The sequence below is a fragment of the Accipiter gentilis genome, chromosome 34 (genome assembly GCF_929443795.1).
Source record: "Accipiter gentilis chromosome 34, bAccGen1.1, whole genome shotgun sequence".
NCBI lineage: Eukaryota > Metazoa > Chordata > Aves > Accipitriformes > Accipitridae > Astur > Astur gentilis.
The window spans coordinates 3,712,493-3,718,452 of NC_064913.1; positions in this window are offsets into that span (position 1 = coordinate 3,712,493).

Here is a 5,960-nt window from a genome sequence, read left to right on the forward strand (position 1 = left end):
TAAATTATTCTGCTTTTAGCAAAGCATTATTTCATATTGGGCTCATGTTTCATAACTTTCAGAATCAAAAAAAGGAAGAATCTTTTTCAGCTTATTTCCAAGATCGGCTTAGGTAAGCTTTAAGACATGCCTGCAAGACTAGAAACAGCAATACATGTCTTGAGGGGTAGAAGGACATCGGTGACATTTCATATTGCCCCGATCACAAGGGGAGTATATTGCATAACTTAAGTCCTCTCTGCCTCGTATAGGATTATGGGGTAATTTGGGCTGGAAGGGCCTCGGGACATCTCTAGCCCGACCCCACGCTCCGAGCAGGGTCAGCCCAGGTTGCTCCGGGCTGTACCCACTGCGTGGGCTTCAAAACCCGCAGGGACAGAGACTGCGCAGCCTCCCTGCGCAACCGGGATCCACTGCTTGGTCGTCCTCATGGGGAAACTTTTCTTCTGTCCATCCTGAACCTCCGTGGTTTCGCTTCACATCCATCGCCTCTCAGCCGCCGGACGAGCATCGCTGGGAAGAGCCCGGCTCCAACTCCTCGGTGAGCTCCTCATAGGCACTGGGGGCTTCTGCGTGCTCCCCCCAAAGCCATTCCCTCTCCAGGTGAAGCAGCCCCGCTCCCTCCCCTGTCCTCGCAGGGCACATTCTCCATCCCCAACCGTGGGGGTGGCCTCGCTCCAGTTGACCAGCGCCTTTCCCATACTGGGGAGCCCCAACCTGGAGGTGGTGCTCTAGATGTGCTCTAACGGTTACCGAGCACGGGGAATAATGGCTTTCCTTGATCTGCTGGCCGTGTTCCCACCACGCTGCCAGGTCCTCCTCCGCCGAGCTGCTCCCCGGCCCGCCTTGTTGGAAGGGAGGGGCCACGGCGTTGCATTTGTCCTTATTGAATTTCATAAGGCTCCCGTTGGCCCGTTATTGGAACTTGACCTCAAGCAAGGCTGGAAATACAGTGGGAAACAATTGAGAGGCTACAATTGAATTCAGAGGTTGCTCTTGAATCATTCAGGACAGCAATTTAAATATATTAAAGGGAGGAAGAAGGTGCAAAAGTATTCTGATGAATCCTTGAAATACCTTGAAATAGGGAGACAGAGTCTTTCATCAAGCTGTGTGCGGTGTTAACTGTAGCGTAAAACCTGCCGCTGTAGAAGCAGAGCCCACAACCACTTGACCAGGAAAAAATTCATTAGTTGTCACAGCAAGGAGCCCCATATCTAGCAGCGGTCAGCGACATAAAGTGAACATTAGGCGTCTGAGGCAATAGGAGGTGTTGCGTATGCCCTCACGCACATATACACATACTCAGCATGTTAAAGTAGGGCTGACGAAATGTTGATGGGACAGGCCTGCACATGGGTGGGAACATATGTCTAGAAAATCCCCTACTTGTAATAGCAACTCATTAAAATCAAGCAAAACAAGTGGAGGCACTTGCGTTGGGTCCCGAGTACAAACGAAGCTACACAGGCATAACTTCATTGTTCTACCCACTCCCTAAATTAGGCCTTTTTGAGAGTTATTTAGGATTAATGAAGGACATGAATTTAAAGTGAAATAGTTATTCTAATTTTTCATGTAAACAAGCTCTTATTTGATTTTTCTCTGTAATTGTTCAGTAGCAAGAAAATTAAAGATTATATTCCCTATCAAAAACCTTTATTAAGTATTTGGCTCAAATGACTTGATTGTATCATTTTAATGAATACAGAAAAAATTAATCAGCACAAAACTGCATTAATTATAACATGGCAGAAAGCCACTGAAATAGACAACAATGCTTCTTTAACAGACAGATAATTACTCAGACAGAATATTTCAAAGCCATCTTGCAAATTTATCCAATGTGTGGGCAACAGATTCACCAGCGGTTCATAAAGCCCTCTCAGTGCTTTACATATACTCCTACGTATTTCAGTAGGAGCCACCCTGCTAAGGCTGGCTTATGCTACAGTAATCTGTGTACACAAAAGACGGAGGAATTTACTGCAAAAAGTGGATCCTGATTTTAGGAGCCATCTCTCTTTTCATAAACGCAACTTGATCAAAATTGAAGACTTTGTGAAAGGAGATATTGCACATAAAAGAAAGCCAAAAAGATTCTGTAAAAGGATATAATTTAAAGCCCCATCAGTGCTACCAGCTACAGCAGTCCTCACAGGCGAGGATTAAGGTATATGTCTGTATGGATGACGTATTTAGATCTGCAGAACTTGGGATGCTGTGATTTTTTTCCTGAATGCAGTTCCTTTCTTGGTCCATTTGTTCCAATAAATGGACGGCAATCAACTTCTGAACCAGAATCCCAAACAACAGGTAATATCAAGTGCCTGAAATCTGCAGTGCTGCTCCCAGCTGCTTAGACAAGGGAAACTCTGAAGAAGAAAACTGGACAAAGTGTCAGGAAAAGCATCCTGCAGAATGAAGTAGTTCAAAGTGCATGTTTGCTTCTTGCAGAAAATGGGGAAGCTGCACTATCTTTTTTTCTTTAAATCTTAACCGATCAAAACACAGTAGCAGGACTGCATCATGTCTAGAAAATCAGGAGATGTGGTTTAGAAGTTAAGAGATAAGATTTTAGCTAAAAAAAACCCAAATAGAAGCATCATTTTATTCACCTTTGGGTTTCTGGTTCGGTTTTGGGTTTGGTTTTTTTTTTTTTTTTTTTTTGACATTTCTGATACTAAGCTTTTCTCTTCAAGCAGTTAGGCTAGAAACTATATTTTTTCCACATGGCTGCTGAGGTTCCCTATCAGTGCTGGCACTGCCTGGGAGGCATCAGATGGAGGGAGACCTGGGCTAAGTCTGAGAGAGGCTGGAACGCTAAGACTGCAGCGGACACCGCTGCACCAGTGTGTGACTGGAAGACCTACCGGTGGTTTCCATGGGCCAGTCTTCAGATGGTCTAAAGTAGGTTAATTCTGAAGAAGTCCATGGAGCTGTGCTGATTCACACCATCTGGGTATTTGGCTAAACCATTCCCTGGCAGAGTTGCAGAGCTATAAAGGTGCCAGTGCTCTTCCACTGTCACTTTGTGGGTTGATTCTCTGTTTGCTGAAAGAAAACAATAATTGAGGCACTGATATTTGCTTGACAGATAATACTCATGGCAACAATCACTCAGGCATTTATTGTGTACACAGTTATTGAGAGCACTGACAGTTTTCCTTCACTTGATGACATAATAAAATACTACAATTAGTACAAAATGTACTCAGCATTCAAAATTTAGTTGTCCAGTGATATTCATTGTTCCTGTGATGAGCAGATTTTAGTGGAGAAGGATGAATTTACTTAAGTGATATTTGCATATATTTTTCAATTGATGCTGATTGATTCGAATTAGTCAAAGGCAATGTGATTTCTAGATTTTTGTTTCCCTTCCAGGACCACTTACATTTGTTTTGACATTTCCCATTAATCCATGCAATTTATTGAGTAAAGTGCTATTTATTTCATCATGGATAGCTGCATTTCCTATGACGAACAAATGCTTGGTCTTTTGTTGCAGCGGTATGTCACTGAAAGGAAACAATGACTTGTCTCTGCATGCTTGCTGGCTTTAAGATCACAAGAATAGCAAGGAAGGTCAGTCTTCTTGCAGAAGGAGGCTGCACTAGCACCGCGACATTCACGGGAACAAGGTTGCTTTTCTAATTTTGTTATAGTCAAGTGCTGTGACAGTGCAGTGCTATCTAACGGAGTGAATAGTAGGAAGAGGACAATGTTTGTGCTGTGGAGACAGAAATGGTAGAAAGAACCCCCAAAGGATCAGTGGGGGAGATAATGACACACAAGACCCTGGTAACTCTTCCCCGTTACTGCCTAGCAGAATATTCGGCAGGTTTTGATTGCTTCATTTACTATCAGCCACTTGCCATAAAGCATTAAATTACCACATAAGTCTTTTGATAGATAGCTAGCTATAGAACGAAGGCATGCAAACCTTTATCAGCATGAGCTCGCGGTGCTTGCTGAGGCGCATCCTCATCGGACATTAAAGCCGGGTGAGAACTCAGCTCTGAGGCTTGACATTTGTATAACTCATTAGAGCTGCCCAGCATATGACATCACCCCTTACCTCACTGCCTTTGGAGGTCAGAGTGCAAAAGGGTGGTTAGGTTCACTTCGGGACTGAAAGAAGAGAAAGGCGGTAAGACACTGCTGCTTGCTGCAGCTAAATCACTGCTAATTCTGGAATTGCAGAATGGCAGAGTGGGGAAGGAACTTCTGGAGGTCATCTGGTCCAAGCCCTGGCTCGAAGCGCGTCCACTGAAATCAGATCGCTCAGGATCTTGTCCGGTCAAATTTTGAGCATCTCTGTTGACAAAGATGCTATATCCTCTCTGGTCAGTCTGGTCCAGTGCTTGACTGCCCTCAGGGTGAATTTTTTTCTTCTAATTTCTAATAGGAATTTCCTGTGTTGCAACTCATGCCCTTGTCTCTCATCCTGTCTTTGGGAAGAGTCTGTCTCTGCCTTGTCTGTACAATGCTATTAGATAGCTGACGACAGCGAGAAGATTCGTCTCTTCTTAAGATTGCACAAACCCAGCTGTCAGCCACTCCTTGTACGCCATGTGCTCCCGACCCCTGCTAAGGTCCAGGAAAAAGAGGGGAAGCCGAAGGACTTTTTCCCTGTTCTTCCTTCCCTCTTCTGCTCCTGGGTGCTCAGATTGGGTCCTGGTGCTGATGCTGGAGGCCGGGGGTAACCAGGGAGAGCGGGACCGCTCAGGGAGGTGTGTTCTAAGCAGGCTGCTGGGGCCCATGTCTGGGAACGCGAGAAATCAAATTGCAAGGCCAGGCTTAATGGGAAGCAACCGGTTAGGGAGGATCACATGCAGTGGTCATCCTGATTTGGGCCACAGCCTCAGCTCAGAGTCGCACGAGTGTTTTGAGAAAAGAGCTGGTTCTTTCAGCGTAAGACTTCTCTGCAGCACAGCAGATACCAGTAGAAATTTTGACCACGCGACACATCACGTGCAGATGCTGTTTGTGTTCAGCACAGGTATTTTTAGAATAACTTAAAACCAGTTTTAAAAGCTGTTCTTGTGGAAGAATACTTGCTTGTATTCTTCCACGTGAATGTCCGTACTGAGAGGTACAAAGTGTGCACCAAGCAAAGAGGAGCGATGTGCACTGATGGAACAAGGGCTCGTTCAGCTCTGGCAAGGCTGGGTTCAGTGAGGCAGGCTGTCTTCACCGCTAAATTAGCCATGCGTGCCCATCCGGCACAGCAAACCTTTCTTCCAGTCCCTGCACGACTGTGGTGTTAAGTACAGAATACGTGACGGTGTAAGATGAGTTTAGCTTCAGAGGTGAGGTTTTGATTCTATCAAACTCATTCCCATTCCTTAAACTACCGTGAGCTTGAATGGGGTAAGAGGGATGGAGAGGACATGAAGCAGTGGCTCAGCTCGTCCCTGCCTCTTCCCCTATCCTGCCGTCCTGCTTTCAGCTGGGATGGAGTTAATTGTCTTCCTAGTAGCTGGTACAGTGCTATGATTTTGAATAAGGTATGAGAAGAATGTTGATAACAGTGATGTTTTCAGTTGTTGCTCAGTAGTGTTTAGTCTAAAGTCAAGGGTTTTTCAGCTTCTCATGCCCAGCCAGCGAGAAAGCTGGAGGGGCACAAGGAGTTGGCCAGGACACAGCCAGGGCACCTGCCCCTAACTGGCTAATGGGGTATTCCATACCATGGGACGTCATGTCCAGTACATAAACTGGGGGGAGTTGATCTGGGGGGATTGCTACTCGGGAAGTAACTGGGTGTCGATCAGCGGGTGGTGAGCATTTGCACTGTGCATCATTTGTACATTCCAATTCTTTTACCGTTACTGCTGTCATTATTAGTTTCTTCTTTTCTGTTCTATTAAACCGTCCTTATCTCAACCCACGAGTTTTACTTCTGTTCCCGATTTTCTCCCCCATCCCACTGGGTTGGGGGGCAGTGAGTGAGCGGC